Source organism: Triturus cristatus, chromosome 8 (genome assembly GCF_964204655.1).
Source record: "Triturus cristatus chromosome 8, aTriCri1.1, whole genome shotgun sequence".
Taxonomy (NCBI): Eukaryota; Metazoa; Chordata; class Amphibia; order Caudata; family Salamandridae; genus Triturus; species Triturus cristatus.
The window spans coordinates 1,068,490,073-1,068,517,406 of NC_140591.1; positions in this window are offsets into that span (position 1 = coordinate 1,068,490,073).

The window sequence follows — 27,334 nt, forward strand, 5'->3', positions numbered from 1 at the left end:
CCCCGTCCCCTCCCTTCACCACTGTGTAAACACGCCCTGTGTCCGTTTTTAGTTGGGAGATTAAGTTCATTTGAATCCTGAGGGTCCCTAGGGTCCAACTAGCCCACTAGGTACCTCCAGTAAGTGCCACAGAGCTGCGTTGCAGAGAGGTGTAAAAAGTGGCACGGCCTGGACCACCTCTCTGCAATGCAGCTCAGTGGCGCTTACTGGAAGCACTTGGTGGGCTAGTTAGCCCCCAGGGGCCCTCAGTATTGAAGGGAAATTATATCCCCAATTTAAAACGTGCCATAGTGCGTGTTTGCACACGTCACCTCAGGCCCCATCCCCTCCCTTCACCACAGTGTAAACGCGCCCTGTGGCTGTTCTAAGTTGAGAAATTAAGTCCCCTTGAATCCTAAGGGTCCCTAGGGTCAAACTAGACCACTAGGTACCTCCAGTAAGCACCACGGAGCTGCGTTGCAGAGAGGTGTAAAAAGGGGCTTGGCCTCAGAACACCTGTCTGCAGCGCAGCTCCCTGGCGCATGCTGGAGATGCCTGTTGGGCTAGTTGGCCCTCAGGGACCCTCAGTATTGAAGAGGAATTAATTCCCAAACTTACAATTCGCCAGGGGGCGCGTTTGCAGAGTGCTGCAAGGAGGGGGCGTGGCCTCCGGCACAATGCCAGTCTTTTATTTATTTTAATTTTTTAAGAAGGGGCGCTGTGTGGTTCCCCTTTTTATTCTAATTTATTGGCCCTGATGACCCCATCCCCCAGGGCCTGTCTCCTAATTATATTTTTTTGACCCCAATCCCCAGGGCCGGCCACTGTTTTTTATTATTTTTAAAAAATATATATTTATAGACACACCTAGGACATGCTGGACAAACCGTACGTACCTATCCCCATGACGATTTGCCTGATATTCATTAAAAGGCGACTATGCATACAATGAATCCACGTGGAATGTATTTACACCACTAGTGAAGCTCTGACATGTCTGATGCCCTACCGTGCCTAATCCCGGTAGACACCCTTGCCGTTTATTTATACAAACATGGGTAGCTATTGACGGGCACATTTAATACACATGCACACCAAGCCATTCAAAGGGGATTCGACAAAAATTCGACAAACACTATGCAAGAAACCCCCCTCACGGTTAATAAAACACACATCCACTGCCAGATGTGTAATACTTTTTATTTTACTCTCTGGAAAGGGGACGAACATCACTTGAGAGTCACAGCGCGCTCCTGGCAGAGCCCAATGCTGTGTTACACCCACCATTGCCTGCTGAGTTCCACACACCTCTGTGTTGTATTCCACTAGCTAGTGCATATGCTATGACACTCTCTAGCCCATGTGCACTGTAACACCACCCCGTGAATATGTCATGCCACACTTGTCTTCGCACAGGATATATTGCCCCATCTAACGTGCCTTCCTCGACGCCTATGTTATAACGCACAGTGCTATGCCATACATATTACAATCTGGGATCCATATCTTTGTCACAGTGCATATGCAACGTTACACTCCCCAGCACATATTTTATATTACAACTTTAGAGACTAGTTAGGTTACAAAACACTGCCCTGTACATATTACACTCCAAGGCGCATATCGCATAGCACGCGCTAGTGCCTGTGCTATCTCGCACTCTCCAAGAATCTGTAATTGCGCACAATGTATTGCATATTATATTTCACGCCCGGTTCATCTTATATCACGCTTTTTGGTGCATAGTTTATACCATACACTACATCTAGTTTTCATTTTCAATCGTGCTCTCAGGACTATGTTCTATATAACACTGTGTTCACCTACCCTTTTTACGGGCATTACATTTTGCAATAGGGGGTGGAGGGTCAGGGGGTGTTTCTGCCAAGTGAGCCCGGAGTCACAGTCACAAACGTCCTCTTCTTCCTGAATACAAGTGAGATTATGCTGCATACTTGTTCATATTTTAAGTAGTTCGCCCAGACACACGTTTTAAAAACAATAAAGTTCCTAATACCCGCCTTCTCTGAACAGTTAGCTTGCTGCCCCATCCCCCTCCTCCCTATCCTCTGTTGTGTGAATCCATGGACTATCCTCCTCCCTCCTGCCATGCATGGTCTGATGTGCTGCCACTGCCCTCAATTTAGTATGATGTACCAGTCCACTCCTCCTGCCCTCCATTGCCCAATTCTATGCCCCATCATTGACCTCCTGCTTAAACTCTGTGCTTAGCTTGCTGCCCCTATTCTCCTTCCCCTGCCCTCCGATGTCTTTGTGCATGCCCCTGCTCCATCCTTTTTGCCCACCATGTTCCATGGACCTGCCACTCCTATCTACTCTGAGTGTTCTGTTGAGCTGCCACTCCCCTCCCACCTGCCTAGCATTGTCAGATGACTGTAACCTGTCCCTGGCACCTCCACCCTGCCTGTCCACATGCCATGCCCCTATCCTCTTCCTCCTGTCCTACATGGTCCATTGTACTGCCACACCCTTCTGCCCTCCCTGGTCTGTTGTGCTGCAACTGCTCCTCCTGCCTGCCCCATGCGGTCTGTTGTGAGGCCCCTTCCCCTGAACTTTCTTGTCTGTGCACAGGTCCTGACCCTCCCTTCTATCCTCCATTGTCCTTTGTGCATGCCCCTGCACCCTCCTTCTTGCCCATCATAGCCATTGTGCTGCCACTAACCCTCCCACTTGCCATGCATGGTCTTCTGTGCTGCCATGGCCCCTCCCACCTTCCCTGTGTGGTCAGTTAGCTGCCCTTGACCCCCTCCCACCTTCCCTCCATGGTCTGTGTGTATGCCATCACAGTCTCAGTGTTGCTCTTCATAGTGTGTCTTGCTTCTAGTGCCCATCCTGCCTGACCTCCATGGCTATCTTGCTGCTCCTGCCCTGCCCCCTTGCCCCCAGCCCTCTGTTTACATGTGCAGACCCCTACTCCCTCCCTCCTGGCTTGTCTGTTCCATTGTAATGCCCCTGATCCGTCCCTCCTGCCCTTTATGGTCTGTTATGCTGCAGCTTTCTCTCCTGTCTGTCCATTATGGTCAGCTAGCTACCATTGCCTCTTGCCCCTCTGTTCTCTGTTGTCCATGTGCATGGTCCTGTCCCCCCCCTCTTGCTTTCTATGGATTGTTGTGCTGCACTCCCGTCCCGCATGCCCTGTGTGGTGTATTGTGCTGCTGCAAACCCTGATGCCTGCCCTGCAGGGTCAGTTTGGTGCACCTCTCCATGTCCCTCCTGTCCTCTGTTATCCAAGTCCATGTCCCTACCCCATTTCCTTCCATGATCCAATGTACCATACTTGCGAACATTTTGAACTTGGTAAGAGGGAGATTTTGAAAAAAAACTGGAGTATTGATTTTCCCCTTTGAGTTACATTGAAAAAGATCAGATTGTAGACAGGAGACAGATCAAATAAAGCCCATTTGAGCTTAAAAACATTGGACGTTTCCTGGCTGAATCGGGTCTGTTGGCATGTATGGTTGTACTACCATTGCCTCTTCCTTCTACCCACAATTGTCTATTACATTGCCACAGCCTCTCTTGCAAGTCCTGTATTGTTGGTTTGTTGCCCCTGCCCCCCTTTCCACTGCCCTCCATAGTCTGTTGTGCTGCCACGGCCCTTCCTGCCTGCTCAGTGTGGTTAAATTGTTGCCTTTGCACCCTCCTACCTGCCTTAAATTTTCAGAGTCCGTGCCCCTGGCCTCTGCCTCTCAACAGTATCCTAATGAACAACTAGATTGCTAACATTCTATATTTATTACAAAAGTGTGGAATGCCTGACATCATCTTGATGTAATCAAAACTGTAATACCTAGAGCATTTCCTTTAGAAATTACATATATGAGAGGGTCTTATTGGCATCAAAATTATGGTTAGTGCTCTAAAAGACTAAAATCGGGACATATTTTCTGAGTTTTCAAATAGCGACAAAGCACTTTTAAATTATTTGTTATCTTTATGTTTTTTTATCCAGTTGACCACTTGATTAAATGTTGCACTTAGGGGAGAGGATGTGGTGTTACTTCCAGAACTGCAGACTTTGCAACTGGGGAACCAGGCTGGAGTTTTTGCTTCAGCTCGACATTCTGTGATTCTGGTCAAATCACTTAGTCTCCCCATGTTTACAACCAAAATGAATTTGTGATGTAACCAATGCTCATGTAAAGCACTCCAATACCTGACAAGTCTGCACTATTTAACACTGCAAAAACACAAAATAATAAGTGTTTTGCACACTTCTGTCATTGGGCTATATTTGGGCTACATCTGGGTGATTTTGGGCTACATTTGGGCTCTTTTGTCTCCGGTGGCCATCTTGAGAGATTTATGTGTTATGAAGTTTCCTAATTTCCTCATGTACTGCAGTCTCCTCAGTAGGAAATGCTTTCAGTTTTTTACTTTGATTCCATCATGAAGGTATTCAGATATGTCACACATTTGCCGTAAATTCTGAATGTTAGCACTCTAGTTGCTCATTAGATCACTGTAGTAAAACTACTGTTCACAATGGAAGTCTGCTCCTGGTATTAAAAGTGCATGTTTCAGTCTGCATGTCAGAATTTTTTAATAAAAGAGAAGAGGATTTGAGAAGTCACTCAAAATGTGCCCTCATTTTCTTTCTTCAGCATTAATCATAATTTCTATGGCAAAATGAACCCCCTCATTGTGTTCCTTTTTAAATTAAATGTTTTAAGTGTTACCAGTTTATTCCAATCAAGATGGCTTCAGGAGTGCCATACTTTTGTCATAATGAAGACAGTAAGCGCTCTAGTTGTTTTTAAGAACACTCTGGGACATTCTGTCATTGGGCTATACTTGGGCTACATCTGGGTGATATTTGGGCTACATTTGGGCCCTTTTGTCTCTGGTGGCCATCTTGGGAGACTTATTTGTTATGAAGTTTCCTAATTTCCTCATTTACTGCAGTCTTCTCAGTAGGAAATACTTTCAGTTTTTTACTTTGATTCCATCAAGAAGGCATTCCACACATTTGCCATAAATTCAGAATGTTAGCACTCTTTTTGCTCATTAGATCACTGTAGTAAAGCTACTGCTCACCAGGGAAAACTGCTGCTGGTATTGAAAGTGCATGTTTCAGTCTGCATGTCAGAATTTTTTAATAAAATAGAAGAGGATTTGAGAAGTCACTCAAAATGTGCCCTAATTTTTCTTTCTGCAGCACTAATCATACTTTTTATGGAAAAATGGACCCCCTTATTTTGTTCCTTTTTAAATTAAATGTTTTAAGAGTTACCACTTTAATCCAAGCAAGATGGCTTCAGGTGTGCCATACGTTTATCATAAGTAGGACTGTTAGCGCTCTAGTTGTTCCTTGGAACACTCTGGGAAGCTGCAGTAGAACACAAAGGAATCAACTGACAGTCTCTGCCCTTGTTGGATGTACATGTTTTATTGAGAATGTCAGACTTCATTCTCACATGACTGAGAAAGATAATGTGAATTTACAGAAAATAAGCTCTCAGTTTAGCTTATAGATCACCTTCCAAACCTCTGTGGGAAAAGCATGAGAAAATATTTTTCTCTCAATCATGATATCCCAGCAGAAGGCTTTTTCACATGTTGAAATCACCTTAGAACATACCACAATTCCTAAAATGAGTATGGTACCATCAACAAATGATTTATAATGTAACTAAAGTCTTAAAACCTTCTATTAACTGCAATGCTTTTTAATGAGGTGCTATCATGTGTATTGGTCCCAAGATGGCTGCCAACACTTCTTGGATGAAGTGCTGACAGCCAATCAGATCTCAGGATGAAATGTGTGGTTAGGCTCCGCCCACATATGTATATGATTTTACTTTTGATTTTCTCAGGAACTACTGAACAGATTGACACCAGACCTGCAAAAGGCACTTCCCTGACCTGAGGACTACCTCTCTGCCAAATTTCAAGTAATTCTGTTCAGCCGTTCGGGCTGTACCTTGGACTAAAGGTCCCTATGGAAAATTGCATGGGGAAAACGCGTTTTGGGACCCCCCTTTTTATAGGGGCCGCACGTGTGCTGCTGTATCTTGCTCTCTATTAGGGGAATGCTGGTGTCCGCATAAGAGAGAAGAGCATTGCACACATTGCACCGTATATGCACCCTCTTAAACAGAGGGTGTATATCCAGAGGAACCGAAGCAGGTGAAGCTGCCACTGCAGATGAAGTGCTCGGCTGAGCTGCCGATGATGTGCTCAGCTGAGCTGCTGCGGATGTGCTCGGCTGAGCTGCTGGAGGGTTTTCTCTAGCAGATCGAGCATAAGCCACAGGATGTACATCTCTAACGTGCCTGATCATAGTGAAGATACTAAAAGAGTATTTCTTTTTAGGATCTCCTCTTGATAAGACACGATCACAAAGAGTGCAGGTGACTTTTGGAGCCTTCACCTTCTTCTGCCCGTCTGCAAATGTAAAAAATTGCCATATAAAAGAGTCTTTCTGTTTCCTCTGTCTCTGTCTCACAAGGGTCTCCTGCTCACTCCCAGAAGATGACTGCTGCTCTGCCATTCTCAAGTACTGGAGTACTGGAAAAGCTGCTCAGCTCCTTCTCCCAGGGAATCAGAAGTAATAATGAGGGGAGTGGGTGTGGTGTTGGAAGTTTCTGGAACTGAAACTACTATAAACCAATGAAAAGTGTTGTTTCTTAATCACATGACCTGAAACTACTATAAACCAATGAAAAGTGTTGTTTCTAAATCACATGACTTGCCGTGCGCACACCGTGTGCGCACGGAGCACGCGCATGCGCGTACGCGTACGGAGCACGCACGCATGCGCGTACGGAGCACGCGCGTACGGAGAACGCATGCGCATGTGGAGCACGTATGCATGCGCACACGGAGTACGTACGCATGCGTGCACCGTGCGCGCACGGACAAAAACCCTTAAAAAAAAAAATGTAAAGTGTTTAGAAGTTTATAGAAGATATTAACTATGCTGTTCAACTCTATCCAATTTAAAAAAAAAAAAAACCTGAGCCATTCCATATTACAGGATAAAGTTAATCTATAACTATATATAAAGGTAGCTTATTGTAAAATAAATATTTAAAATATATAATAATACATTCATAAATTAGCATTTAAAAAACCTTGCAAATTCACTTAAAAAACCATAGGTTTCACACACGTTATGGTTAGGAATTAGCATTTAAAAAACCTTGGAAATTCACTGAAAAAACCATAGGTTTCACACACGTTATAGTTAGGAACTAGCATTTAAAAAACCTTGCAAATTCACTGAAAAAACCATAGGTTTCACACATGTTATAGTTAGCTGGACATTTCACTCTTAAAAAACCAATGAAATTCCCCCGTTATAGTTAGTTCAGCTAACTATAACTCGCGTGCCCGCAATCCACTGCTCATGACGTCACATATTACATCACTCATGACATGGTCAGTGACATCACTCATGACATCACTGATGACATCATCCTTGTGATAGAGTGGCGGTCGCGCGAGTTATAGTTATCTGAACTAACTATAACGAGGGAATTTCAATGGTTTTTTTTTAGTGAAATGTCCAGCTAACTATAACATGTGTTAAGCCTATGGTTTTTTAAGTGAATTTGCAAGGTTTTCTAAATGCTAATTCCTAACTATAACGTGTTTGAAACCTATGGTTTTTTAAGTGAATTTGTAAGGTTTTTTAAATGCTAAGTCATGCATGTATTATATTTTTTATATATTTATTTTACAATAAGCTACCTATGTATATAGTTATAGATTGACTGTATCATGTAATATGGAATGGCTCATTTAAAATGTTATTTATGTTTTTTTCAGGTTTTTCACCGTGCGCGCACGGTGCGCGCACCATGTGCGCACCCCGCGATTTTTTGAAAAAAAAATAAAGTGTTTTTTTCACCCTTCGGGGTCCTTCAGGGACCCCCTGACAAAGGCTAGGGGGTCAGAAACTCTCTACCCAGCCCCCTTTTCACGTTCTCCACCTTTCTTTTTCACTGTCACACACAAAACACACAAAATGGTGGCCGACACTTCCTGATTTCGACCGATTCGAATGTTGACTGACATGAAACCACCAATCAGAATTACGCTCGCGCACGGTGCGCGCACGGTGCGCGCTTATAGATATTTATGTGCTTTTAACTGCAATTTTCTCAGGAACTACTGAACAGATTGACACCATATATGCAAAAGGCACATGCCTGACCTGAGGACTACCTCTTTGCCAAATTTCAAGTATTTCTGTTCAGCCGTTCGGGCTGTACCTACGACTAAAGGTCCTATGGGAAAATGCATGGGGAAAACGCGTTTTGGGACCCCCTTTTTTCTCAGCCCCCGCTTGACGAATCACCCCGAGACTTTCAGGGTAGGAGCTGAGCGGAGCGCCCCACTAGTTTTGAAAATTTCGCGAGGATTCGTCAACCGGCGCCAAAGTTATTCAAAATAGAATTTTCAGATTTCCTATGGAAACTCGGTCCTAACTATAACTATCTACTGGCGACCGCCAGTAGATAATATATATATATATATATACATGAAGTATACATACTTAATGGCAGATTTTGCACCAAAATGCATAGAAAACCTACGGCCAGTAATAGCATACTTCACGCCAACAGTGGGCATCCAGCGAATCTCAAATGGAGTATCCCCTATGGGGAAATGTTGAGAGCCAGAAGAAATTGCTCAGAGATGTCAGACCTCAATCTACAAATAGAGGAGATGAGTCAACGGTTCTTACAACGTGGTTACCCCTTGGAAGTGATTCAAACAGCAGTAAATAGGGTACAGAACAAAAATAGAGCAGAATTACTCCAAGTGGGTCGGCACAAAGATGATACTGCCAACATCACGAGACTCATTATCGATTTCAACAATCAAAGCAATGCACTACAAAAAATGATCTCTAAACATTGGGGAGTACTACTGCTTGATGAAACCTTGAAGAAAATCTTGCCTCCCACACCCAGAATTACCTATCGGAAGACAGCCTCTTTGGGAGACATACTAACACAAAGCCACTTTGAATTTAAACCACCTATCACCAAGTCCTGGCTAACCACACCTGGATTCTGGAAATGCCCAAAATGTAAGGCATGTGAACATGGCAAGAACATCACCTCTTATCAACTACAGAATGGCCATCATGAAATGATTAAAGACCATATCACTTGTGAATCAAAATACGTAGTCTACAGACTGGAATGCCCTTGCCAGAAATATTATATAGGTAGCACGATCAATAAACTTAAACTTCGCATCCTACAGCATCTGCGTGCGATCAAGAATAAGGACTTTACATACCCTATGGCAAAACATTTCTATGACTTCCACTCGGGTGACAATAGTCAGCTTAAATATTCTGGCATCAAAATTGTCAAGTTGAAGGAAAGGGGTGGAAATCGCATGCTTGCCTTGAGGTGAGCAGAGTCAAGATTGATACTACTAATGGGTACCGAAAACCCATTGGGACATAACTTGGATGCTGAATTACATGTGCACCTGTAATGGCTCTCAAACTGAAAATTTATGATGGGCATCTTTCAGTCTTTTTGGTCTTTTTTGCTCTTTTGCACTTGTACATATTTCCACGCTTGATCAACAATTGTCAGTTGTCCATTATTTTCATTGCATCTCTTCTAAAACCTTTTACTTTTTGTTGGTATAGATATATGAAACTCACCTGAAATTAATCCAATATAATCTCTTCTTGATTCAAAAGTGGGAACGTAATGAATTTAGACAATAATGTGTACTTTACTCATGAACTCACATAGTCGATGTAAACGTCTATTTCAAATGGTACTTTACCTTGATTGTCATTCATCAATTCACAACTCTCTGAGTTTAATCGTAATGAACTTTGTAAAACTTTATTTACATCAACAAATAACCACCATGGTGGCTTGAACTACTGTGATTCTAAATTGATTTATATTTTTATTTACTTGTAAATAATATATTCTGATTGACTTTGCGATGTATGTCCAGTATGTCTTCAGTTTCTACTACTTAATTTGAAAATGTTGCTTTAAAAGAGACATTCTGGACATTAGGACTCTATGGTCCAGTTGAAGGCTGAGTGCCGAAACGCGTCGACCGTCCTTTTGTGCGTGTCCTTGAAGATTTTGACTGAATAAATACTAAAGGTGAACTCTCTGTGGTGCCGTGCTTTCCTTTGCTGCGACGAACCCTGGGACTCGGGGTGAAGCCTGAGAGAAGTTTTGTTCCATATATATATTTATATATATATTTTGTCAGCAATGTGATCCTTTTCTCCCACGCGCTCGGTCACGGGTGCTCAGCGTTGGGGCCGGATCCTGGCCCAATTTTCTTCAATTTTGAAACAAAGGACGCGGCACTCAGAACTTGGCTTTTTAGCTTCTTTTAATGCAGTATTTACCACTCAGACCAACGCGTTTCAGCCTGCTCTCGGCTTTGTTCACGGTAAGTGAGTAATTGTTTGTTTCTACTATATATCCCATATTTGCCTCAATGTGGCATTATGGGAGTTGTAGTACATATTTATAATTATTTAAAATGAAAATAAGAACAAAAATTATCACATGTTTAAATATTTTCCACATTTTTCCACAGTGTTTGGCGTATTAGCTTTAGCTTAATGGAAGTTTTATGCGTAGCATTGTCTGTTCCATTAAATTGTGGAACGGACAATGCTACGCATAAAACTTCCATAAATAATTATAAATATGTACTACAACTCCCATAATGCCACATTAAGGCAAATATGGGATATATAGTAGAAACAAATGATTACTCACTTACCGTGAACAAAGCCGAGAGCAGGCTGAAACGCGTTGGTCTGAGTGGTAAATACTGCATTAAAAGAAGCTAAAACGCCAAGTTCTGAGTGCCGCGTCCTTTGTTTCAAAATTGAAGAAAATTGGGCCAGGATCCGGCCCCAACGCTGAGCACCCGTGACCGAGCGCGTGGGAGAAAAGGATCACATCGCTGACAAAATATATATATATATATATATATATATATATATATATATATATATATATATATTATCTACTGGCGGTCACCAGTAGATAGTTATAGTTAGGACCGTGTTTCCATAGGAAATCTCAAAATTCTATTTTGAATAACTTTGGCGCCGGTTGAGGAATCCTCTCGAAATTTTCAAAACTAATGGGGCGCTCTGCTCAGCTCCTACCCTGAAAGTCTCGGGGGGATTCGTCAAGCGGGTCCGTGAAAAAAGGGGGGTCCCAAAACACGTTTTCCCCATGCATTTTCCCATAGGACTTTAGTCGAAGGTACAGCCCGAACGGCTGAACAGAACTACTTAAAATTTGGCAAAGAGGTAGTCCTCAGGTCAGGGATGTGCCTTTTGCATATATGGAGTCAATCTGTTCAGTAGTTCCTTTTAAAATTGCAGTTAAAGTACATAAATATCTATAGCCGCGCACCGTGCGCGCACGGTGCGCGCACCCTAACGTGCGCGAGCGTAATTCTGATTGGTGGTTACATGCCAGTCAACGTTTGAATCGGTCGAAATCAGAAAGTGTTGGCCGCCATTTCGTTTGTTTTGAGTGCGAGAGTGAAAAAGGAAGGTGGCGAACGTGAAAAGGGGGCAGGGTAGAGAGTTCCTGACCCCCTAGCCTTTGTCAGGGGGTCCCTGAAGGACCCCGAAGGCAGAAAAAAACATTTCCATTTTTTTTTTTTTAAATTGCGGGGTGCGCGCATGGTGAAAAACCAAAAAAGAAAATTATTTTAATATGTAGTTTATTGTAAAATAAATATATAAAAAATATAATAATAAATACATAACTTAGCATTTAAAAAAACGTACAAATTCACTGAAAAAACCATAGGTTTCACACATGTTATAGTTAGGTGGACATTTCACTCGAAAAAAAACAATGAAATTCCCCCGTTATAGTTAGTTCAGATAACTATAACTCGCGCGACCGCCACTCTATCAAAAGGATGATGTCATCAGTGATGTAATGAGTGATGCCACTGACCATGTCATGAGTAATGTAATATGTGACGTCATGAGCAGTGGATTGCGGTCGCGCGAGTTATAGTTATCTGAACTAACTATAACGGGGGAATTTCATTGGTTTTTTACGAGTGAAATGTCCACCTAACTATAAAATGTGTGAAACCTATGGTTTTTTAAGTGAATATATATATACATATTTCTGCCTACCCTTAAAAGATATAAATTACACTTTTAGGGTCAGATGTGCTAAGCATTTTTGCAGTCCCAAATGGTCCGTATCAAAGAATCGGGCCGTGTGCAACTACAAAAAGGCTCTTTCTAATGTATTAAACTCAATTTGCGATTTAGTAACACACAACTGAATCACAATTTGAGCTTGTGACCTAATACCGATTTGGTATGTGGAAGGGGACATGTTTAGGGTGTCCCTTCCTAATACTGAATCGTAGTGATATGTATTGATGTTTTGCAACTGAAATGCGGTCATAAAACATTCATATTTTCCAAACACCTCAAAGTGAAGACCTGTTTTCCTTACTGAATATTAAAAAGTATATTTTTTTAATGTATTCAGTGGTCCAACAGACCACTGCCTACTCTTAAATAATAAAAACCACACTGTTATGATATTTTGTTTAAACATCCCATTTTTCTTTCAAGAAAACAGGTTGCATTTAAAGCAAAAATTGCTTTGTTTAAAAGTAATCACAGACATGGTGGTCTGCTAATCTCAGCCAGTCACCATCCCTGTGATGGCTGCGATTCTTAGTGGGTCACAATTTGAGAACTATGCATTAATATTTAAATTTGTAAAACGATCTATTAGTACATGGGTCACTTCACAAATTACCACACTGGTAACAAAAATACTGGTCGTAAATTGTGACCAGTATGTTGTGACCAGTTGTATGTACATCTAGTCCTTAATTGGTTTGGTTTAGACAGATCTCGTTTTCCTTTAAGGAAAACAGGTTGCAGTTAAAGAAAAACATTTTTTTTTTAAAAACAATCACAGACATAGTGGTCTGTTACCTCAGCAGGACACCATCCCTTGATGGCTGCTATTCTTTGGGGGTCACAATTTTTGACCTTCATCATTAATATTATGAGGTAGGTCGAATTGTGACCAGTGGTGGCTGCTCCAATTATGGAGTGGTGGGTACAACGCAGGGGGTAGGACGGGAGATGGGGTGAAAGGAAAAACAAGGCTCCCAGGGGGCAATCACAGTGCTGCTCTCATACAGGTAATACACGCATGAGAGCAGCACTGTGATTGGCCTGAGCGGGTTGACTTGATGCTCGCTCAGGTCCAGGGGACTTGTGGCTTTTCTCCTACCTGGCTGTACTACACAGCTGGGTTGGAGAAACACAAGTGTGCATGTCTTTTTGGCCAGCCTGAGACGGCCAGCCAAACAGACATGTGCACTTATAGGTGCCCAAACACTCCTCCTTCAGTGTGACGCTCAGAAGGATGGCCCCACCCCACCCTAACCTCGGCTGGGAGTAATGAAAAATAAAATGACAATAAACTGGTTTTAATATCAGTTTATTTTTCAGTGGGGCGAAGCTCCTCGGCCATAAAGGAGGTGCCGCCACTGATTGCGACCCACTGCGAATTGATAATTTGCAAAATGACCTTATAGTACACAGATGGTTTCGCAAATTACTACACAGGTCCCAAAATACTGATTGCAAATTGCGACCGGTATTTTCCCACCAGTTGCACGTAGATCTAGCCCAATGTGCCCATATGTTGAGCCGTCTAAGCGATTGAAAACAGTACTACGTCATTTATTCATGTGTAAGTAAAACAAAATTCATAAAACAATCTTTTTTTCCAATAGTTATTTTGTAAGTGATTTATTTGCATCATAAATCTTTCACCTCTTTCTTCACTTTCATACTTTTTCATGAGTGAGCTATATCAATACTTAGGGCTCCCTTCACAATTCATGCACAAATATTTTCGCGATTTCACATTCTTTCCGGATGTTAATGTAGGAAGCCATTGCAACTGTGTACCTAGGCAGTTTTTACTTGAAGGAAGTCAGTTATTAAACACGTCTTTGCACTACAGAATAATATTGTGCACCCCTATGAATGATGCTTTCTTCACATCGAACCACCAGTAGAATAATTTATATACAATAAAAAGTGTGCACTGTTTACCTGTCACGTTCATCAGTCAGCAAAACTAAAAGATGGCCATGATCCAAAAGTATCATTTTTTTCAAGAATACATTTGCTGGCATCTTTTGTATTCAGAGAGCCATTTTAAAACTGCAATTCTAGAGCATGCCCAGCAGTGAAAATGGCAGTCAGTAGATTGTTTACTCTGGGTATTTATTGCTGGCACTCGAACACGGTTGGCAGAAGAACATGATTCCATACAGCCACTTCCAGCAGGCTTAGCGGAGGCATTGGCTTTTTAACGACTTGCTGGCATTTATGTGCTAACATATCCTTTATCTGTAACTTTTAAATATTCATCTCATTTAATTTTTTATCAAAGTCTTTTTTTAACGTAACACTTTTTTAATGCATTAAGACACAGACTGGATAAATATAGCAACGCTAATTTTATAATTGTATATTTCACTCTTCTTGTGACCATCATAATACACAAGCAGATTGTGTCATTTCTATTTTCGGATCAGGCTATAGGAATTTAAACAGGTCTTTGAAATAAGGTAAATATTTCAACAATTTGAAGAAAAAAGCAGAAGAAATGTATTTCCTGATGCAAAAGGGCGAAAGGTGGGAGTGCAAGATGTATGTCAACATGTTGGAATATCTATTTACCTGCAACATGTATCGCAGGAGACAAGCAGATTACTTAAAAACAATATTCACGTTAGTGTACTTCATGAGCAGTATTTTGACAGATATTCACTTGATTGTGAAAATTGTAAGCCAATTATTTTTGAATTTGGATCTCGACCTGGTGTGGCACCCAGGCCTATTTCGGGGACCTGGGAATATCACACAGTGTGGATAAGGTAGTCATGTTTGAATAGCAGTATATAAAGTCTTTCAGCACTGCCAGAACGCCGCACACCTGCCTTTCTGTGTCTTTGACAGCAGTGGATTCTTGCAGTCTGTACTATTGAAGAGTTATTTACTGCAAATTTTACTTATATGTATATCTTGTAGAATAAAACAGGCGAACATGTATTTGACATGTTTGTCCAATTATATGACATTCCATATTGTAATCTGATCGTACTCATTCATGATTTCACATATATATTTTTGCACTTAAGAAACACTGGGGGACATATTCTCAAGAACGTGTGATAATTATCGCAAAATTAGCTTAACGCAACTTTGCATATCGCAGTCTATTGCGGGAAAACAACGCCGTGTTAACGTAGTATTCTCAACCCGGCGGCACCATGTGATAGTCCCACGATAATGCGTCAAATGACCGCGTTAAAATCAACGTGATGCAGCGAAAATGCGAAACACGAACGCGAAAAAAGTTGCGATGAGGCAAATTGCGATACAAAAATCATCGATAACCAGAGACAGGCCTGCAATTCCCACGCGTCATGAGGCAAAATGCACTATAAATGCAGAACAATAAAAAAACACCAAAACCAAAATAAACTGCGCTGAACCATAGGTGCACCCAGACCGAGTGCCAAGGTCAAAGCAAACCGCACATGCCCCACAGACCACCAGCAAGGAACCTCGGGGTTGGGGAAGGCCAAGGAGAAGAGGAAGAGGAAGACGAGGTACAGTCCACATGAAACCGGATCGTCGTCACGGAGGTGACAGAACACCAACAACAACTGTTCGTCACCTCCACCCTGTCATTGGCAACACAAACGGAAATATGGCATTCCATCGTGAACAACGTGAATGCAGTCGGAGTGCCGAGGAGGTCAATGGAGGAGGTCAAGATGCGCTGGCATGATGTAAAAAGCCAAACCAAGCAGAAACCCGCTGCAAACAGGAAGGCATTATAGAACAATGGGGTAGCCCAGTTCAGTGCAGAACCTGGGGATATGTATTCTAAGGGAACAGTGGTTCTGCCACCTGTTTCTTTAAACAAAGTATAGAATATTCCAATCTAACCAACTGGATACATTGCTTAAACTTCAAATGGACGCCTGTTGGGGCCAGGCGCCTCCACAAACTTCCCGTTTTCTCATTCTGCATGTCATAAAGCACAAGAAGTATCTACAGGGAATTAGTTTGCCTCTGATACTATCGTCCAAGTTGGCAAGTCAGTTTGTGGAGGCGCCTGGCCCCAACAGGCATCCATTTGAAGTTTAAGCAATGTATCCAGTGGACCTCATGGGCCACATGCCAGAGGAAAACCTTAACCAAGAGTAATTCTTACTGAGTGACCTGAAGATATACGTTACCATCAGGTCTCCCGTCCTCAGCTTGAGCATAGGTTGTGGTGCTGACTAAATAATAGGGTGGAACCTTTTAAGGCCACACACAGATCAGATATATAGTCCTGAAGAAGACCCCAAACAGGCGAGTAGAATATCGCCATTAAACCTAGGGGTTGAAACGTCGACGCTTTAATATCAAGTGTATATGGTCACCCAGAATAATTTACAAAATAGTAGGAGAAAACATTCACTGGGTTGACAATTTCTTTAAAAGAACTGCACACTGTGTACACTGTGTTTTTTCTTAATATGGTTATGTGTCATGTATATAATGTGTTGTGATATGTAAATATATATGTACATTTTTTTTATCTTCACTTCACGTCACTAATTCAACTGTTATTATATATGGTTTATCTGTGTGTGTGTGTGTGTGTGTGCGTATGTATATATGTATTCAAACTGATTACACAATTTCAAATACTTTATCATAAAATCATATTGTGAAAATACATTATATGAATCTTTTCTTTGGTTTGGATTTATGTTAACATTGAATGTTGGTCTCATCTTAAAAAGAGAGACAGAATAGATTGGAATATTCTATACTTTGTTTAAAGAAACAGGTGGCAGAACCACTGTTCCCTTAGCCAACAGGAAGGCAGCAAGGCAACTGGAGGTGGGAGTCCTGCGCCACACAATGAGCTGGAGGAAATGGTGGCCACAGTCATCAGTGTGGAGACGGTGCAAGGAGTCGGGACACAGCTCGACATGACCTGACACAACATTAACAGGGTGAGTAACGAGCAGGTACTGGGGGGATGGGGGAGATGGGCACAATGGCACACATGCACAACGATGTGTAGCACACCACACACCCACAATGACCCTGGATCATGTCCCTGACCGCTGTGGCACACTGCAGCACACATACAAACATCAAGTAGGCCCCCGTCCACCATGTGCCCAAAGAGTTCCCACCCCACACATTACCAATTCCACCACCCACACATGCACCCGTGCGAAACACAGCAAAGATGCGTATTTGTGAGCCACACTGACAATGCAAGGAACACTAGAAGTGTGGCTCAATGGTTAGAGCGGCAGACCCTGATGCAGAGGTCTGGCCCAGGACCAGGGTTCAATTCCCGCCTCGGCGGCTCTTGGTCTCAATTTCCCCGGACATGATCATTCTTGCCTCGGTGCCTATTCTAATCATGGGTCCCACTGTGCAACTCTGGGCATTAGCTTGCTTAATCTCCACAACGGCCTCCACAGCGCTAACATGCCTGGCTTCACCTTGGGGGGTGCCCAGGAGTGGACATCTCACAGGAAAACCAGGAAGGGTTCCACAGCGGTATGAATACAGCACTACGAGACCTCTGGGTAGAAGTGCGCTATATAAATACAAATACATTTACATTTACACTACATGACGATCAGCATGGCTAGAGTACAATCACCATGACATTGTGCACGTCACGACACTGAGGTGGCTTAGTGTGGACCACATCCGTGAAGGAGCTGGTCACACTCTGACACACCCACATGCACAAACAACCAATGATGTCAACAATACATCTGCATACAAACAATGCACAAGAGTACAAAAACGTCCAAGAGCACAAAGACCCAAGTCGCCAACATCACAGCACCTTAAAAGCACTAAAGCCAAAGGCATGCCGCCTCAAAGGGATAAGGGGCAGCAAAATCACAGCTGAAGGGGCGACTCTACCACAATGAAGCACACACACAAAGCAATAACAGCACATCAACATTGAGGACAATGTGGTACAAAGTGCAACACTTACAGTGCAGAACAGAGGACACAACTGGTTCCGCTTGTGCATAGAAACTAGGCAATCGCATCTGACATAGCAGGAAACTGTGAGATGAAAATGTACATGTACAACCTCATCTACGTCATGTAGTCCAAATGTCCACTGTCCCACAACAAATGGTCTGCTCCTCCCAAACAGTCACAATGTACATTGCCATGCAGTCTGTATAAAACTTGAACAATGCGTCAACATACATGCCAACACAATGTCAAAAAGCATCTCCCCTTCACATTGCAGAGGGACAAACAACACCTCCAGCAGAGAAGACCAGACAACTCTACAGTGATGCTGAAGAGGACCTCCACAATTTCGACACCGACGCCCTAAAACAGTTCATGGACATCTTAGGCAATCAATCTCCAGGAGCAGGGCAGCCCAGCTGCATCGAGGATACCCCACCTCCTGCACAGACCACCCAGCTGAATGCACCCACCACCATGGCTGGCTCCCAGTAGCCCACCGAAGCACACATCGCATTCCAAGGCCAGGTGTCAGACAGCCAGAAGGGGGTGGCCGAACAGGTGCGGGTGGGGTTCGACCCCATGGAAGCCGAACTAGATCACATACGTGGGTGTCTAAGTCTCACCAAGGACCACTTACACTCTCAAAGCAGACTCACACTGCGACAGAGAGACATGCCTTTGCACATTTCCAGTACTGAACCACGCCCAGAGCCACGGGATAATCATCCACACCCCCACGCTGGACTTGTGTACGCCATCCCAGTTCAATCCCCTTACGTATTGAGTGAGGGACGACAAAGCTACATGTGCAAGGTCTCACCCGCTGCCTGCGGTGACATGGCTGCGTCCACTACACACGGCACAATGTAATGTTGTAGGGCCCGGGGCCATAATGCATACATCATGACCACACAGACACACTCTGCTAGTTTGTAGAACTGGCTACGGGCATGTGCGCTCAACACCTTTATTGCCAGGGTCACATGTACAGTGACACCTGTGCTGGATGTGTGTGGGGTGAGTGTAAGCTAGCCCTCATGAAGTCATTGGTGCTGGCAACAACTTGAACAGTGATCACAATGAAGGCAGAAACAGAAAACACCAGCATAACATAAACAACTGTGAAGCATCATGGTGGTGGTCGGAGAAAGTACACTGTTCACCCAATATGCAACCAGACGGGTCCGTGAGTTGCAGTGCACTGAGGTTGGGGCACCAGAGCTGAGCCTGCTCATGTGAATAAGTTGTCTAGGATTGTGTCCCTTTGGGATATTCTTGCTGTAGCTGCAATGGGGTGTGTTATACCTTCATCATCTTCCTCATCATCGTACCAGGTCTTCCACACTACCTGATGGGACATTGCTGAGTGAGCTGTCCACAGCACAAAACTCAATCAGAAATGGTCCATGAGTTGTGGTGCACTGAGTTAGTGGCACCTGAAGAGCTGAGCAGGGTATCAAACTGATGATGACATCGACGACAGGTGTGAGCAACTCTGATAGTCTGGCAGTAAGACTTTTCTGACTCTGGCAGTTGTTGGTTGGAGGTGGTCCTGGCAGTGGTGGCATGTGCATCCTGCAGTGATGTAACGTCTTGGGCAGGTCAGGACTCGATTTGATGTGTGAGCCCAGGTGGACAGCAGTTGAGGCAGGAGGCAGCGGACAGTGCAGGACCACAGACACATGGCGCTGATGACCCCCAGTCCATCGACCCAGAGGCCATCCAATATTCAATCCGACAGGGACCATGACTTGAGCAGCACAGAGTTAGTGGCCCCGGATGCATTGCGGCTGGCACAGGCACACCGCCATGGGACAGTGACTTACGGTGCACTGAGGTAGGGCCACGCGAGCTGAGCGGGTCCTCATCGATGTCGAAGGTGAATGTCGCTGAGGGTTGCGGGGACAGTAGAAGGTGTCCTCCAGGGCATGATGCAGAGGGCAGATGCTGCCAGAAACAGGCAAATGGAGGAGTGGAATGCTACAGCCTCGTTTTTACCACCTAGTCAGTATCACATACATGATGATGGAGACAACCCCCAGTCCATAGACTCACACGCCACCAAAGTTCAACCAGAGGGTGTCCATGAATGTCGGGGCACAGTCTTAGTGGCACAGGAGCTGAAAGGGGATGCATTCTGCGATGAGGCCTGTACAATGATATACAATCTGCCATAAATAAATCAAGGCTCTGTTCCAAATGTGTGACCTACTGGCCCAGAGCGTGGGGGCAAAGGCAGTAGTCAGCGAGGGACCACAGACACATATGGTTGGAATGCTATGCCCAGACTTGGTGGCATGACATCGAAGGGAGTACAGTGACATCAAACGTCCCATGAACATAGGAACTCGGCCATCAGGATATCAAGACTCAGCTCCAGATGTTTGACCTACTTGACCATGGTGCAGGCCGGAGACAGCAGTAGAGTATGTCAACGAGAAAGGAGTACTGCTGGCCTGCGTCGGGGAGGCCGGTATGGTCGGAGGAGGCTGCCAGGGTCGCGGGCCTCGGGCATGGAGCTTGCGCCGGCACGTGCTGGGCCCTCTTGGACACATGCCGGTGTCGGCAGGTGAGCAGTGAGGTCTGGGTGCGCAGGTGCGGGCAAGACAGGTTCGGGGACCAGCGGCCCGGGGTGCAATAGGCACACAGGATTGCAGGCAACACCGCTCATGGCAACAGCCTCAAGGTGGGGTGAGAATTGCCGCCCTGGCAGACAGGTTGGCTATTCTGGAAGAGAACCACGCCCAGAGCTACATGCTTTTAATTCACACCCCTACTCTAGCCTGGCATACGCTGGGCCAGCCCACTCCGCTCACGCTTACAAGGGACGACGTAACAAGCTAGATTTCTGTGAACTTCCCCACTGGCTGGGGTGACATGGTTATGTCCACTGCACTCCAAACACCAGCAGTGTATGTTGACATGGATATGTCTGTGGTATGCATACTGCAGTCTGTCCAGCACATCCACGCCATACTTGGCATTGTGTACATGCTTATTCATGGGTCACTTGCCTCCTTCGCACATGCCCGGTTCCCACCTATCCCCACAGACTGCTATTGTGTGGCTGAGGTGCAATGCCGTTGATGGCTCATGTACATGGCTAGCCCAGGTTACCACAGTAAGTTGTGCTGTCGTGTCTGGTGGGCGGGTATGTTGTTTGGCATGTTGAATGTGAGTTTGTAATGTGTGCATTACCAAAGTTGTGAGTTGCATGATGGGGGAGTTGGGGGTGTGGTGTGTTCATTTGGTACTTACCAATGAGCACGGCATTTCTGTAGGTGCCATCCTGGAAGCGTCGGTTGATGATGGACTGTCGGAAGATGTAGGAATCATGCACACCGCCTGGGTAGTTGGCAACGACATTAGTGAAGAGTTCCTGGTGGTCCACTATTGCCTGCACATTGATGGAATGCGTGTGCTTTCTGTTGCGGTAATTGTGTGCAGTGTCGGCAGGGTGCACAAGTAGGACATGTGTGCAGTCGATTGCCCCCTACACGTGCGGGAAGTCAGCTATGGCGTAGAAGCCTTGCTTGGTCTCCAGCTGTTCCTGCGCAGTGTGGGGGAAGTGAAGGTACTGGGGTGCAAAGCTGATGAAGGCATCCAAGACAGTTGTGATGAACTTTGATAGAGCTGGCAGTGAGACTCCTCCAACTCTGGCAGTTGTTCGTTGGAAGGTACCAGAGGCCAACAGGTGCAGCACATCCAGCAGTTTTGTCTGCAGAGGGATGTTGGTTCTCCGCTGTGTTGGTACTATCAGCCTGTGGGCAATGATGCTCATGATGCGGAGGATGGTTGTCCTTTTGAGCCTGTAGTGGGCAATGACATCCTGGGGTGTTAGGTCTGTGAGGCTGGTGTGTTTTCTGAAGGGCCGCTGTCTTTGTCTGCACTGCCTCTGTAGTAGTCCGGGGGGCGGAGGGGTCCGGGGGGCCGGGCCTGGGGGTGGTGGTGGTGGGTGTTGTGGCCCTCTTGGGGCTCCGAGCTGCATGATCAGTAGCTCCATGGCATCTGTTGTTCTTCTAGTGTGGCTCTGGGCCGGGTTCCCTTTTCTGGTTCAATTTGTCCTCCGACTTCACACCAGGTCAGAGCATTTCCCTGCTGCTAATGCGCCTTATCGCATGTTTTGTGATCTTATCACCTATCTGGCTGTTCTTTGTGAATGTTGCGAAGTGGTGTTGTCGCATCTTTTTGCACAGGGACGCCTACTCTGCAGATCATTAGCGATAATTGCCAGGGTCGTCTGTGGCGATGTTTTTGACGGCTGCTATCGCATGTAAACTGGTGATGTGGGCTGTTAGCACTGGCTTGTGAATGGGACGATAGATTTATCTTGACTTTGGCTGTGATGAAGTGCCGCTAACTCAGCGATAAGTCCTTCAGAATATGCCCCTGAATATGCTATTTTTTCCTAACTAATCCTTGAGCCATGGTACGCTATATGTTTTTCGTCACGAACAGATAGAAGATAGTATTATTGTGAGTTTGTTTTCTATTTCTATTGTTTTTCAGAGTGATATATTTAAATGGGATTTTGTTGATGAATTAATTAAAATCAATTACATTTCCTCACTAAAGAATTATGAAATTAATGAATTGAAAAGCGTTGCAAATTATGTTTTTCATTTCATCGGGAAAAAGCTTATGCCGAAAGATTTCTTCTATGTCTGTCATGACGACATGTGTATTTAATGACTCCTTCGGATTAGGTATACAAACTTGACAACGGCCGCCTCGGCTGAAACGCAATGTTTTGCATGAATAAAAACACGTCTGGATAGATTAGGTGTGCCGCTTCATATATATATTCTCCCAAAAAAACATATATTTCAAGCACGTTATAGTTAGTTGGACATTTCACACTGGTGTTCATTTTTTTATGGTTGCAATGACTGTTTAATTACAAAAGTTAAAATTTAGTTCTGTTCTTTTTTTCCGTTTAAAAAAAAAAACACCCAAAAAATATACAAAATGGTAAAAAAACACAAAAAAATTATAAAAGCAGAAAAAGAAGAAAAAAATAGTTCTTTTCAGAACTACCTTATCTGTTAGAAAAAGAGAAATAAGTGCATGATAATGCCTGGATGATTGCATAAGTGCATGTGTAGAGCTTCGTTGATTGGAAAAGTGCTTACGTAGTGCCTGGGTCATTGCATGAATGCATGAGTAGTGACTGGATGATAAGAGTACTGCAAGGAGACAGCGTGGTTAATTTATAAGTGCTTGGGTATTGGTGGAGTGTTTGGAAAAGTACATGGTAGTGGCTGGGTGACTGAAGGAGTGCACGGGGAGTGACAGGGTGATTGCTGGACTACATGGGTACTACCAGGAGAATTGAAGGAGCAAATTAAAAGTGTGTAAGTGGTTAGAGGACTGCATGAGTAGTGCATAGGGGATTGCAGCAGTGCATGTGTTTGTGACTGGGTCATTGCATGAGTACATGGGTACTGAGTGGATGATTAGAGTACTGCAAGGAAAGTTTGTGGCGAATTTATAAGTGCTTGGGTATTGGCGGAGTGTTTGAATTAGTACATGGTAGTGGCTGGGTGACTGCAAGATTGCACGGGGAGTGACAGGGTGATTGCTGGACTGCATGAGTACTTCCAGGGGAATTGAAGGAGCGAATGAGAAGTGTGTAAGTGGTTAGAGCACAGCATGAGTAGTGCATAGGGGATTGCAGCAGTGCACGTTTGTGCCAGTGTCATTGCATAAGTTAATGGGTACTGAGTGGATGATTAGAGTACAGCAAGGAGAGTGCGTGGTGAATTTATTAGTTCCTTGGGTATTGGCAGAGTGTTTGGATTAGTAAATGGTAGTGGCTGGGTGACTGGTGGAGTGCACAGGGAGTGACAAGGTGATTCCTGGACTGTATGGGCACTACCAGGGTAATTGAAGGAGCGAATGAGAAGTGTGTAAGTGTTTAGAGGACTGTATGGATAGTGCAGAGGTGAATGTTGTAGTGCATGGATAGTGGTTACTTAATCTTACCTTTTCGATAGTAGATATGAAAGTATTTGAAACTATTTTTGTGGTTCTTTTTTATAATCTAAATTTTAAAAACTTTCAAACTTAAAATGTTGGTCTGTAAAAGAGAAGAAAAAATACAGTTATAACATATAATATTATATTTTAAAGTACACAACATAATGTTACCATTACATAACATATTCAGTTTGCCTTTTTTGCTGTTCTCAGAGTCTATTGAATTTCACCATAGACAGTGATTTCAATGTTGCTCATCATGTAACAGCAGGCAAAAAATACAATCAATAAGATTGTTAAAAAAAACAGATCTGTGTTCAAAATATTTACAACAAACTCAACTATGTGTTCAGATTTTCTAAAATAAACATCCTCAATAATATTGCATATAAAACAAAGATCAAATATATAAAATGCTTCTTTCTAAGACAATTTTCTAAATAAAATATCAGAGAACAGAAAAGATATTTGAATCAGCAAACCTTGATATTTTCCCTATAGTCTAAATTATGTTTTTGAAACCATTAGCTGTGAGAATACCAAAAATAAACTTCTTAATTCATATTAACATCTTCCCAATAGGTCAAATGATGTTTTTGAAATCCTTTGTATTGAAAATATCCAAAATAATATCATTAATTCATATTGACATCTTCCCAATAGGCTGAATGACGTTCTCAGAACTTTGGCATCAAAATTATTAGGTATGAATTTGGTAATTCATTAGGCAACCGATATTTGAAAAGCAAATGGGCATCATTACAATGTGTCCATCCTTTATTGCACTTTAAATAGACAGTGTAGTGTCCAGATGTTGTAGAAGGTCCATCGTGGAAAATTATTGCTCATGCTTTGAATGTTCTTCCTGATATTGATAGTTGACTTGCTACAAAATTTTTTATTAAAGTTTCCAATTTTCTTCCATCTGCTGTACAACTTTGTATCATTAAAATTATATATTGTCCAAATATTTCTATAAATAATGTTGATAACATATAACATTTCTGTCTTGCAGTGACTACACTCCATATTTTGATTAGCTTATTTAACAAATTTGTTAAAAGACACTGTTTTACAATCTGGTATTGTCAAATATATGAATCTTTCAGTGTCTATGTTAGTGGTAGAAGTAAATCTACAATTTTCACATTCATGTTCCCATTTGTAACGAACTCCAAACAGATTTTCAATTTGTATTCCTTCATCTTCCAATACTGCAAGCATAAACATAAGAAATCCTTGAGCATCTTGCTGTACATTCTGTGTAAATAGTGAAGAGCCAGAACATATATCCAGAAGATTCTGAATGCCAGAAACACTTTGAATTTTAGTTTTATGAGTACTCAATTCAAGTATCTTTATTCGGTTACTTTAGACAGACAACCATAAAAGCACAATACAATTCATAATAAAAAATAATTTCAGTGCCAAGTGAACATATAGTTACAGTTCACATAATAATCGATTTCCGAAAGTTACATTTTTTTTTTTTTAAAAAGCAGTAATGGATGCAGTAACAAATTCATTTTCTAAAAATTGCAAAGCTATAAATGCAGGCTGGCACTGTTTAAGTCCAAAGTTCTTTAAAACATGGATAATCCATCTCCTTCTTGGTATAACATAATATTTACATAATATGGATGGTTGATTGAGCGGAAGTGTCGTCACATGGGCATTTACACAGAACTCTCGACCAATCATTTACTTCGGGGAAACTTAGGGATCTATATAAAATGTTCATTCTAAAACGTACTAGCAGGAAACGGTCATAGTCATTATCTACTAAAGATATACATGGCTGAATGGTTGTAGTCAATAAGGTTAGATGGTGAGTTTGAACCGTAGATTTACTAATTTCAGTAGTGGCTCTAATTTCACCCCAAAAAAAGCGCATACAAGTTGCTTTGAGGGTTTTTTCTTGGTACACTACGCATTGATGTGGGCTCAGTAAAATGTTCTGGGTATCCTAATTTTAAAAGAAACATTTACACATATTTCAGCCATCTTATTTGTTTGACACCCTCAGTCCCTATTGCATCTGCCAATATATAGTGGTTAAAGACGGTTTCTTCCAGATTCTGTGCCAAAGGAGGACAGGTTGAATCTTAATAGTGTCCTCCAACAATGGCATAGCCAATTCCTGATAGCAAATGTAATTTGAGGTACTTTCTGGTAAAGCCAGGAGAAACTTGAGGAATCTATTTTCCGCAATCTGCAGTATATTAACATCGGCATAGCCCCATATACCTGCTCCATAGATGGCAATTGCCACACATTTAGCTCTATAGATGTATAGGAGTTCTGCCGGTGGGCGCCTTCCTAGTTTACGGCTAAAATTAGCTAATGCTATTAGAGACTTAATAAACAACAGGCGTCTAGTTTTAACTGCCTCCAACCATAATCCTGTCCTATCGAATAGTATTCCCAGATATGAAAATGATTTTATGAACTCTATTGGCCTAGAGTCTAAGTAGAGAGATTTTATCCTCTTATTTGATCCACATCCACTATTCATTGTAAAAGTTTTGGAGCAGTTGATCATGAGCCCCAAATTCAACATAAAATTAGAGGAGGAGTTAGCAATCCTTTGGAGACCATGCGATGTACGAGCCAATAAAACCGCATCATCTGCATAGAGGAGTGCAGGGATAGAACGCTGCCCTGCCTTTGGTAAGTCCCTGCACTCCTTAATTAAAATAGATTCTAAGTTATTTATATAAAGAGTGAAGAGAAATGGGGCAAGGACACAACCTTGTCTCACACCTCTCCTCACCCTAAAGTGACTAGTGCATTCCCCCCCCAGCCCGTAACGGACCTTAGCCTTTGCCCCTGACTAGAGCTGTCTTAAAAATGCAATTATTAAAACATCCACTCCCAAACCTTCTAAAATTGACCACAGCTTATTGTGAATAACGCAGTCAAAAGCTGCTGTTAAGTCAACAAAAATCATAAAAGGTTTTCGCTTTTTCGCCCTGGCATATTTATCCAATAAGATGTGTAAGTTAAGGCCCCGTTCGACTGTACCAAGTCCCTTACGGAACCCGTACTGGAGGTCACTTATAACATCCTTTTCCTCTGCCTATGCCTGCATTCTATCTAAAAGAACCCGCCTGATATTCTTAACTGTTGAATCCAGCAATGAGATCGGGCGGTAACAAGCAGGATTCGCCCTGTCTCCCTTTTTAAAAATAGGCACGATAACAGATTCGTACCAAGTTGGGAAGAAACCGCATGTGCTACATGCGTTAAAAACCTATGTTAAAAGTGGTCCCCATG